Source organism: Choloepus didactylus, chromosome 22 (genome assembly GCF_015220235.1).
Source record: "Choloepus didactylus isolate mChoDid1 chromosome 22, mChoDid1.pri, whole genome shotgun sequence".
NCBI lineage: Eukaryota > Metazoa > Chordata > Mammalia > Pilosa > Megalonychidae > Choloepus > Choloepus didactylus.
The window spans coordinates 13758912-13771211 of NC_051328.1; the positions used below are offsets into that span (position 1 = coordinate 13758912).

At 42.7% G+C, this 12300-nt stretch overlaps 1 pseudogene; it reads right to left on the reverse strand.

Annotated features, from left to right (window-relative positions):
- Positions 1 to 12300, reverse strand: part of LOC119518385 — a 40254-nt pseudogene that overhangs the window by 454 nt on the left and 27500 nt on the right.

Sequence of the window (12300 nt, forward strand, 5' to 3'; positions counted from 1 at the left end):
GTGAGATGAGCAGATGATGTCTAAAAGATTATTACTAAATCAGGACCTGATTTAGTAAGAACAAAATAACTCATGGTTGTTATCGACAAACTCCTGATTGTGGAATCCTTACAATTGTTTGTGGGAGGGGATTGATAAGTCTTTTTTTTGTTTTTTTTTTAATCATCATTTTATTGAGATATATTCACATACCACGCAGTCATACAAAACAAATTGTACTTTCGATTGTTTACAGTACCATTACATAGTTGTACATTCATCACCTAAATCAATCCCTGACACCTTCATTAGCACACACACAAAAATAACAAGAATAATAATTAGAGTGAAAAAGAGCAATTGAAGTAAAAAAGAACACTGGGTACCTTTGTCTGTTTGTTTCCTTCCCCTACTTTTCTACACATCCATCCATAAACTAGACAAAGTGGTGTTTGGTCCTTATGGCTTTCCCAATCCCATTGTCACCCCTCATAAGCTACATTTTTATACAACTGTCTTCGAGATTCATGGGTTCTGGGTTGTAGTTTGATAGTTTCAGGTATCCACCACCAGCTACCCCAATTCTTTAGAACCTAAAAAGGGTTGTCTAAAGTGTGCATAAGAGTGCCCACCAGAGTGACCTCTCGGCTCCTTTTGGAATCTCTCTGCCACTGAAGCTTATTTCATTTCCTTTCACATCCCCCTTTTGGTCAAGAAGATGTTCTCCGTCCCACGATGCCGGGTCTACATTCCTCCCCGGGAGTCATATTCCACGTTGCCAGGGAGATTCACTCCCCTGGGTGTCTGATCCCACGTAGGGGGGAGGGCAGTGATTTCACCTTTCAAGTTGGCTTAGCCAGAGAGAGAGGGCCACATCTGAGCAACAAAGAGGCATTCAGGAGGAGACTCTTAGGCACAAATATAGGGAGGCCTAGCCTCTCCTTTGCAGCAACCGTCTTCCCAAGGGTAAAACTTATGGTAGAGGGCTCAACCCATCAAACCACCAGTCCCCTATGTCTGTGGTCATGTTAGCAACCATGGAGGTGGGGTAGGCGAATACCCCTGCATTCTCCACAGGCTCCTCAAGGGGGCACTACATATTTTTTTTTTCCTTGTTTTTCTTTTTTCTTTCTTTTTTTTTTTAACTTTCCCTTCTTTTTTAAACCAACTGTATGAAAAAAAAAAGTTAAAAAGAAAACAAACATATAATAAAAGAACATTTCAAAGAGACCATAACAAGGGAGTAAGAAAAAGACAACTAACCTAAGATAACTGCTTAACTTCCAACATGTTCCTACTTTACCCCAAGAAAGTTACATAATATAGCAACATTTCTGTGGACTTGTTCCTACTATATCCATCAGAAATTAACAGACCATAGTCATTTCTGGGCATCCCCAGAACGTTAAATAGCTTATCTGTTCTTCTTGGATTATTGTTCCCCCTTCCTTAATTGCTCTCTACTGCTAGTTCCCCTACATTCTACATTATAAACCATTTGTTTTACATTTTTCAAAGTTCACATTAGTGGTAGCATATAATATTTCTCTTTTTGTGCCTGGCTTATTTCACTCAGCATTATGTCTTCAAGGTTTATCCATGTTGTCATATGTTTCACCAGATCGTTCCTTCTTACTGCCGCGTAGTATTCCATCGTGTGTATATACCACATTTTATTTATCCACTCATCTGTTGAAGGACATTTGGGTTGTTTCCATCTCTTGGCAATTGTGAATAATGCTGCTATGAACATTGGCGTGCAGATATCTGTTCGTGTCACTGCTTTCCGATCTTCCGGGTATATACCGAGAAGTGCAATCGCTGGATCGAATGGTAGCTCTATATCTAGTTTTCTAAGGAACTGCCAGACTGACTTCCAGAGTGGCTGAACCATTATACAGTCCCACCAACAATGAATAAGAGTTCCAATTTCTCCACATCCCCTCCAGCATTTGTAGTTTCCTGTTTGTTTAATGGCAGCCATTCTAACCGGTGTAAGATGGTATCTCATTGTGGTCTTAATTTGCATCTCTCTAATAGCTAGTGAAGCTGAACATTTTTTCATGTGTTTCTTGGCCATTTGTATTTCCTCTTCAGAGAACTGTCTTTTCATATCTTTTGCCCATTTTATAATTGGGCTGTCTGTACTATTGTCTTTGAGTTGTAGGATTTCTTTATATATGCAAGATATCAGTCTTTTGTCAGATACATGGTTTCCAAAAATTTTTTCCCATTGAGTTGGCTGCCTCTTTACCTTTTTGAGAAATTCCTTTGAGGTGCAGAAACTTCTAAGCTTGAGGAGTTCCCATTTATCTATTTTCTCTTTTGTTGCTTGTGCTTTGGGTGTAAAGTCTAGGAAGTGGCCGCCTAATACAAGGTCTTGAAGATGTTTTCCTACATTATCTTCTAGGAGTTTTATGGTACTTTCTTTTATATTGAGATCTTTGGTCCATTTTGAGTTAATTTTTGTGTAGGGGGTGAGGTAGGGGTCCTCTTTCATTCTTTTGGATATGGATATCCAACTCTCCCAGCCCCATTTGTTGAAAAGACCATTATGGCTCAGTTCGGTGACTTTGGGGGCCTTATCAAAGATCAGTCGGCATAGATCTGAGGGTCTATCTCTGAATTCTCAATTCGATTCCATTGATCTATATGTCTATCTTTGTGCCAGTACCATGCTGTTTTGACAACTGTGGCTTTATAATAAGCTTCAAAGTCAGGGAGTGTAAGTCCTCCCACTTCGTTTTTCTTTTTTAGAGTGTCTTTAGCAATTCGAGGCATCTTCCCTTTCCAAATAAATTTGATAACTAGCTTTTCCAAGTCTGCAAAGTAGGTTGTTGGAATTTTGATTGGGATTGCATTGAATCTGTAGGTGAGTTTGGGTAGAATTGACATCTTAATGACATTTAGCCTTCCTATCCATGAACATGGAATATTTTTCCATCTTTTAAGGTCCCCTTCTATTTCTTTTAGTAGAGTTATGTAGTTTTCTTTGTATAGGTCTTTTACATCTTTGGTTAAGTTGATTCCTAGGTACTTGATTTTTTTAGTTGCTATTGAAAATGGTATCTTTTTCTTGAGTGTCTCTTCAATTTGTTCATTTCTAGCATATAGAAACATTACTGACTTATGTGCATTAATCTTGTATCCCGCTACTTTGCTAAATTTGTTTATTAGCTCTAGTAGCTGTATCGTCGATTTCTCAGGGTTTTCTAGATATAAGATCATATCATCTGCAAACAATGACACTTTTACTTCTTCTTTTCCAATTTGGATGCCTTTTATTTCTTTGTGTTGCCGGATTGCCCTGGCTAGCACTTCCAGCACAATGTTGAATAACAGTGGTGACAGCGGGGCATCCTTGTCTTGTTCCTGATCTTAGACGGAAGGCTTTCAGTCTCTCACCATTGAGTACTATGCTGGCTGTGGGTTTTTCATATATGCTCTTTATCATGTTGAGGAAGTTTCCTTCAATTCCTACCTTTCGAAGTGTTTTTATCAAAAAGGGATGTTGGATTTTGTCAAATGCTTTTTCAGCATCTATTGAGATGATCAATTGATTTTTCCCTTTCGAGTTTTTAATGTGTTGTAATACATTGATTGTTTTTCTTATGTTGAACCATCCTTGCATGCCTGGAATGAACCCCACTTGGTCATGGTGTATGATTTTTTTAATGTGTCTTTGGATTCGATTTGCAAGTATTTTGTTGAGGATTTTTGCATCTATATTCATTAGGGAGATTGGCCGGTAGTTTTCCTTTTTTGTAGCATCTTTGCCTGGTTTTGGTATTAGATTGATGTTAGCTTCATAAAATGAGTTAGGTAGTGTTCCATTTTTTTCAATGTTTTGAAAGAGTTTGAGTAAGATTGGTGTCAGTTCTTTCTGGAAAGTTTGGTAGAATTCCCCTGTGAAGCCATCTGGCCCTGGGCATTTATTTGTCGGAAGATTTTTGATGACTGATTGGATCTCTTTGCTTGTGATGGGTTGGTTTAGGTCTTCTATTTCTTCTCTGGTCAGTTTAGGTTGTTCATATGTTTCCAGGAAATTGTCCATTTCCTCTACATTATCCAGTTTGTTGCCATACAGTTGTTCATAATATCCTCTTATAATTTTTTTAATTTCTTCAGGATCTGCAGTTATGTCACCTTTTTCATTCATTATTTTGTTTATATGGGTCTTCTCTCTTTTTGATTTTGTCAGTCTAGCTAGGGGCTTGTCAATCTTGTTGATCTTCTCAAAGAACCAACTTTTGGTGATATTTATCCTCTCTATTGTTTTTTTGTTCTCTATGTCATTTATTTCTGCTTTAATCCTTGTTATTTCTTTTCTTCTACTTGGTTTAGGATTGGTTTGCTGTTCATTTTCTAGCTTCTTCAGTTGATCCATTAGTTCTTTGATTTTGGCTCTTTCTTCCTTTTTAATATATGCATTTAGTGCTATAAATTTCCCCCTTAGCACTGCTTTTGCTGCATCCCATAGGTTTTGGTATGTTGTGTTCTCATTTTCATTCGTTTCTATATATTTAGCAATTTCTCTTGCTATTTCTTCTTTAACCCACTGATTGTTTAGGAGTGTGTTGTTTAACCTCCAGGTATTTGTGAATTTTCTAAGTCTCTGATGGTTATTGACTTCTAATTGTATTCCATTGTGGTCAGAGAATGTGCTTTGAATAATTTCAATCTTTTTAAATTTATTGAGGCTTGTTTTATGTCCCAGCATATGATCTATTCTGGAGAAAGTTCCATGAGCACTAGAAAAGTATGTGTATCCTGGTGATTTGGGATGTAATGTCCTGTATATGTCTGTTAAATCTAATTCATTTATCAGATTGTTTAGGTTTTCAGTGTCCTTATTGCTCTTATGTCTGGTTGATCTATCTATAGGAGAGAGTGATGTGTTGAAGTCTCCCACAATTATTGTGGAAACATCAATTGCTTCCTTTAGTTTTGCCAGTGTTTCTCTCATGTATTTTGTGGCACCTTGATTGAGTGCATAGACATTTATGATTGTTATTTCTTCTTGCTGAATTGCCCCTTTTATTAGTATGTAGTGGCCTTCTTTGTCTCTCAAAACATCCCTGCATTTGAAGTCTATTTTATCTGAGATTAATATTGCTACACCTGCTTTCTTTTGGCTGTAGCTTGCATGAAATATTTTTTTCCATCCTTTCACTTTCAGTTTCTTTGTGTCCCTGTGTCTAAGAGGAGTCTCTTGTATGCAACATATTGATGGTTCATTTTTTTTGATCCATTCTGCGAATCTATATCTTTTAATTGGGGAGTTTAATCCATTTACATTCAACGTTAAAACCGTGAAGGCATTTCTTGAATTGGCCATCTTATCCTTTGGTTTATGTTTGCCATATTTTCCCCTCTCTCTATTAATATCCTTTATTGTACCCATACCGAATCTCTTTAGTACTGAACCTTTCTCCAAGTCTCTCTGTCCTTTCTTTGTTTCTCTGTCTGTAGGGCTCCCTTTAGTATCTCCAGTAGGGCAGGTCTCTTGTTAGCAAATTCTCTCAGCATTTGTTTGTCTGTGAAAAATTTAAGCTCTCCCTCAAATTTGAAGGAGAGCTTTGCTGGATAAAGTATTCTTGGCTGGAAATTCCTCTCACTCAGAATTTTAAATATATCGTGCCACTGCCTTCTTGCCTCCATGGTGGCTGCTGAGTAGTCACTACTTAGTCTTATGCTGTTTCCTTTGTATGTGGTGAATTGCTTTTCTCTTGCTGCTTTCAGAACTTGCTCCTTCTCTTCTATGTTTGACAGTGTGATCAGTATATGTCTCGGAGTGGGTTTATTTGGATTTATTCTATTTGGAGTTCGCTGAGCATTTATGATTTGTGTATTTATGTTGTTTAGAAGATTTGGGAAGTTTTCCCCAACAATTTCTTTGAATACTCTTCCTAGACCTTTACCCTTTTCTTCCCCTTCTGGAACACCAATGAGTCTTATATTTGGACGTTTCATATTATTTATCATATCCCTGAGGTCCGTTTCGATTTTTTCAATTTTTTTCCCCATTCTTTCTTTTATGCTTTCATTTTCCATTCTGTCATCTTCCAGGTCACTGATTCGTTGTTCAACTTCCTCTAGTCTTGTACTATGAGTGTCCAGAATCTTTTTAATTTGGTCAACAGTTTCTTTAATTTCCATAAGATTATCCATTTTTTTATTTAGTCTTGCAATGTCTTCTTTATGCTCTTCTAGGGTCTTCTTGATATCCTTTGTATCCCGTACTAGGGTCTCATTGTTCATCTTTAGTTCTTTGAGTAGCTGCTCTAGGTGCTGTGTCTCTTCTGGTCTTTTGATTTGGGTGCTTGGGCTTGGGTTATCCATATCGTCTGGTTTTTTCATATGCTTTATAATTTTCTGTTGTTTTTGGCCTCGTGGCATTTGCTGAACTTGATAGGGTTCTTTTAGGGTTTATAGACCTATTGAAGTCCTTATCTCTAATTTATCAGATCTACAGCTTCGTGGAGTACACTTTCTCTAACTAACCAGCAGGTGGCGTCCACGAGCCACCTGTTCTCCACAAGCCAGTTCTCCCCTGCTCAGCCTTTTTGGTGAGTGGGGGAGTGAGTCTTGTGGGGCCCAATTGGTGTACCAAGCTTGCGTGTGTAGTTGGTGTTGCCTGCCCTGTATGTGGGGCGTGTTTCAGGGCAGTCGGGGAGGGGGGGTGGCGCTAACAATCAAATCTCCCTGATGATCCTAGAGTTTTAAAGCTGCTGCAATAGTCTAATCCTTCAGTTCAGTCCTGCCACAGTTTGTCTCTGCCACTGACCCACAAGTCTTTGGTATTGGCGTATGGCTCCTGAGACTTGCAAGTGGGCCCCTCTTCCAGGCTGTGCACCCCGGGTCCTCTGTTGAGGGATGACTGTGCTATGTCACAGGTGAGTGCCGTCCCCCCAGGCCAGTTCTGGGCTGCTGGGCTGTGTAGGGAGGCTCCCAGTCTGCTCAAATGATGGCTGAATGGGGCTTTGTTAATTCACACTGCTCCACCTTCCCAGCTCTGGGACATTCAGCTGAGGTTGCAGGGAAGGCTAATGTCCACGCCCAGTTTTGTGGTGTGTGCCTGTTATTTGAAGCACTTCCGTCACACTGGGTTGTCTGGGGCAGCTCTGGGCTGTGGGGCTGGCGATGGGCAGGAGTGTTTCCTGTCCACCAGGATGGTGGCTGTGAGCGGACACCCCCCTTTTCTTGGGAAGTTGTGTTGTTTAGTGAATTTTCTCAGCCACTGGATTATTGCCTTTTGTCCCAGAGCTCTCTTAGTTCTGCTCTTGACTTGACGTGCCCAAATTGCAATTCTTTGAAGCTTTCTGTATTGGGCTTCTTAGAGTAATTGTTTTAGAAAAAGAAAAAAGGATTTAAAAAAAAAAAAAAAAGGGCCCTCCTCAGAGATCTAATGGGTTATTGAAATGCTAATAGACAAAGCAAGCAGGGCCATTAAGGAAAGGTCCACAGGGCAGAGAGATCAGCTTTTCTTCGGGATTTGCATATACGCCTCAAGGCCTGAGCTCCGCCCTTCCCCTTTCTGTGTTCACCAGAACTGCAAAAATCCTCTGCTTTTATTTTGGAGTTTTTCGTGTTGTTTTTTTCTATGCCTGTCTCCTCTCTGCTGGGCTGGCTGCTCTCAGATTCTCTGGTGTCTGGTCTCAGTCTATCTATGGTTGGAGTTTGAATCAGTGGAATGAGTTTCTGATAAGGGCTACCACTGCAGTTCTCCCTTCTCCTTCCCGGAGCTGACAGCCCCTCCTCCCAGGGGACTGAGCCTGGCAGGGAGGGGCGCGGGTCCCCTGGCCGCAAAAACTTACAGATTTCGCTGATCTCAGCAGTTCGATATTTTCATGAGTGTTGTATGAAGTATGCCCAAAGACAGATTGCTCTGTGGTGTCCAGTCCACGCAGTTCCTGGCTTTTTACCTACTTTCCTGGAGGAGTAACTAAAACTTACAGCTCACCAGTCTGCCATCTTGCCCCGCCTTCTGATAAGTTTTAAAGGACAAAGTGGATGAAGTTAAGACCCTAAAAATCTAATGATTCAAAGTTCTACTCCAAACAAGTGCTATTCCTTTGATACTTTTCTCTAAAACTCAAATAGAACTGTGTCCTTTTCTGGTTTAATTTATCTTCAGTGGCTCCCAGTTGCCTGAGTGATAAAGTCCAGACCCCTACTTAGGGTGACATTTTAGGCCCTTCCCTTCCAGCCCCACTGTGCTGTCTCAGACTCATTTGCTGTGTCCCTGACCTTGACTTCTGCCCCAGCCACAGGCCCTGTCATGTGATTCCACCACTAGCCCAAGACTCAGGAATTTCACTGCCAGAAACAGACCCTGGAGACCCCCACCCCCCAACACACACACGTAAAAGGATGTCAGTGAAGCGTTGTTTATAAAAGCAAAAGACAGGGAACAACCCGGTTGCCCTTCTGTAGAGGAATAGATGCATGTGTTCTAGTTATGTGATGGAGCACTATAGAGTTGCTGAAATGAATGTCATCTTGGATACACCTCAAAAACACAGAAAAGCAAGTTGCAGAACTATTCTTACAATGTGGCACCATTTAAGTAAAAAACAGAACCATACTATACAGTACTATACAATCATATGTGTATGTAAAAGTTTGGAAAAGAACACACTGGAAGAGTCCATATTCCAAGGATACAGTTCAATACAGGATCAGGAGGTTATGGGAGAGGTTTGCCCTCGTGGAGAGGAATGAGGCAGCTTTGACATATTTGCTTTGTAAAGAATTACAGATGTTAATTGTCATTTTGGAGAGTGGATAAATAAAAGTATTTGCTGTAATGATTCAGTACTTTTCTGTATATGTATATATGTGTGTGTCTGTGTGTGCTTATTTAGCTTTCTCATAAGAAAGCTAATTTGAATTATTAGTATGAAAGTATGTGGTAGGAAGACCGTGTAGAAAGAATGCTGACCAGTAATCTAAGCAAGAAATTATGATTGCCCAAGTTCAGGAAGACATAGCAATGATGGAGAAAAGTTCACAGATCTGGGCCATATCAAACAGGCAGAATCAAAAGGATTTGTTGATTAGATGGAAAGAGATGTAGAAAAGAGTCAGAAGTAATTCCCAGTATATCACTTAACATTGGGGTTGTCTGCAGTAATAGAGACCCAAAATAATTGGCTTATACAAGATAAAATTTATTTCTCTTGCAAAAAAATCTGGAGATAGGTAGTCCAGGGCTGGTGTGGCATTTCTGATCCACAAAGTCCTCAGGGACTCCAGTCCTTTCAGCTCATCACCTGCTTTTGGACAAATAGTCCAAGATAGTAGCCATAGCTCCAGCCATCACATCTCCATTCCAGGCAACAGTCTAGAGGAAGGGAAAAAAAAAGTGTAAAGGATACACACCAACTATCTTTCAAGGAGTTGTGATAGGAGGAGGCAGAGTGTGACAAAGATCGGGAGAGAGAGACTGATAGGAGGGTGGACTCCATGGAGGCTGTGGAAATCTGGGAGGCCTGCATGAGGGTGAGGACAGTTGATCTGAGCTTTGCAGGAGATATGGTATTTCAGAAGTGGGGGTGGAAGAAAGGAAAAAGCATATCCCACACCTCTCCTCGTTGTTCTCCTTGTCCCTGCCTTCCTCTTCTGACTGCTCCATCCACTGTGGCCATTGTCCAGGTTTTTTTTCATCCACTCACCTGACACCCCCAACCCTACCATTAACCTCTTGGATTCTTGAATCCTGCATTTCAGGTTTTGGTTCTGATCTGCCACTTAGCAGCTGCATGTCCTTTAAGCAGTCCCCTAGCCCTTGCAGTCTCGGGAGGCCCCTGGCCCTTGGAGTCAACCCTGGCATCTCTGTTTCTCTGGATTTTACAATCTGGACTTCTGAGTAACTACTCTTCTTTTTTTTCCTTTTTAAGTCCATCAGTTTTATTTTTAAAATCAGTTTTAATAAAACAACGTGCAAGCCTCTGGATGAGGCAACCTGCATGACCTTGGGCTTCGGCATTCATGGGTGCCAGTTTCCAGTACTTAGAACTTCCTAGGCAGGAGCTCCCTTGGGCCTCTACCTTTCCTAGATCCTGCCTGTCCCTGGGCAGACCCAGACAGAGGCAGGTTTCCAGGATGAACTCAGAAGGGGCTGTCCCCCAGGGCTCCCGGTGGATATTCACATGTTTAGCAGATTCTCCAGGGAGAAAAGGAGTGAGGAATGTCTAATAGCGAAGGGCTCCTGAGTTATGGAGAAGTTCATTCTTCACCATCCTTATCCTTATCATATATATTGTTTTCTTAAAATTACTCTCACCACAGCTGGAAATTCTCCTGAGGTTATGAAAGCTGCCTGGAATGGAGCTATCTGGACACTGGGGAACAGCAAGGACAGAGCTTTGCTGGCAAACAGATTAACTCCTCTCAATCCAAAGCCCCACATTCCACACCCCAATTCTGTTGAAGTTGTAGATTATAGAACCCCCAAAACTGAAAGGGCTTTTGGAGATCAATTAGAACAGAGCTTCTCACACTGTAACGTGCATCAGAATCACATGGGATCTTGTTAAAATGCAGATTCTGATTTAGCAGGTCTGGGGCAGGGTCTGCGAGCCTGCTTTCTAATTAGCTATCAGGTGAGGCCAATGCTGCTGGTCAGTGGACTGCTCTTGCAGTCAGCACGGATCTAGTCCATGCTCTGGAGCCCTTCATCGGTGTCAGAACTGAGGCCCAGAGAGGGAAGCACATGGTGCTCCAGCTCTGAGCTCAGCAGATACAGAGAGTCCCTGGGGTGGAGGGTCCAGAACCTCCCCATTCCCATCCTTCTGAGCACCTGCACGGTAGAGGCACAGGGCCCGTCCCTGGCTCATGGCCCTATCCAATGGAGGTGTTGGGACTGACAGACTCACAGAGGTATCAGTGGGAGAACAAGCCTGTACAGGGGGTGGGCTGCACTGCAGTCTTTGACAGCTGGAGGCGATCAGAGAAGGAGAGAATCCAGTGGGTAGCTGTTCTCAGGGAAGGCTTCCTGGAGGCTGGGCTTGGGCTGATAGAAGGTTGATTTCAAAGGATGGTGAAGGATGGGGGTCATATTTCAGGCCAGAGGGCAGACTGGGCACCAGGTGTAAGGGCTGGGACACAGTGGGAGATAAAGTGGAGGTGAAAGGCCAGGCAGGAGGAGTTAAAGTCTTGTAGAGCTGGTTTGGATTCTAGGGTTGAGGCAGTGGGGAGCTGGGCAGTGGGCTGCCGCACAGATGGAGTGGGTCGGAAGTTCCAGAACTTGTCAGAACTCTGGGGGTGGGAACATGCCTTGCAAATGTTTGCAGAATTGAATGTCCAGTGAGGATACTAATCCCCTCCCTGAAAGAGCTGGGTGCTAGAAGGTGGGGGAAGGCTGTTGGGGATGTCACCAACACACCTAGCCACCATTTCCCAACCCTCCCCCCCCACACCCCTTTTCTATTGTGTACAGATCTTTCAGTTCAGCAACTGGGGGTTGATGGGGTGTGGGGACCTGAAACAAGCAGTTCCAGCTGCTTATCAGGGCAGGAACTCTCAGTGGCAAGGCCTCCTCCCACTGGGTTGTACAAATACCCCACCCTTGGCCTACAGGAGCTGCCATTCACTGACCAGGATCCAAGCAATTGACCTCCCTGGGGGACTGGCTAGGACAAAGTCTGTTCCCCTGCCCTTTTGGACCTTTTGTGCTGTGTATTAAAAACGGTCATTTGCTGAAAGCTTCTATTGTACCCAAGCCTGTTTCCACGATGCATTATGTAGCAACTTGCTCCACAAAGGCAGTCATAGGGGGCAGGCCACTGTCCATCAGAAGACATTTTCCTTCCGTCCTGGGTCCACCTTGCTGTTGGGTGTGGCAGTGTGCTAAGTGCTGGCCCTGGATGTGAGAAGGAGGCATGTGCTCCTCCTGGGCCTGGCTCTATGGAAATCTCCCACATGTGCTCCTTCATGCTCTTTTCCCCTTTCTGACGGGATGCAGAGGGTGATGGTGAGGCTCTAGGGGCTGGCAGAGCCACAAGATGGAAGGAGCCTGGGTCCCTAAATGACTGTGGGGATGAGAGCTCCCCCACTTCACCTCCCAACCCCCCCAGTCAGGACACCCTCTCATGACATGATGTGAGAAAGAAAGAAACCTCCATCAGGTTGAGCCATTACGTGTTTGGGTCTATTTGTGCAGCAGCTTAACCCCCCTGAACTGAAACAGGTATTTTCACACATTGTTGGCTAGACATTCTCAAAGGAACCTCCCAGCTCTGACCTGCTATAGCTGGAGGTACAAACCTCAAGGGAGAAAATGGTCAGAGAAGGGTGGGAAGGGTCTCTGGGACAGTG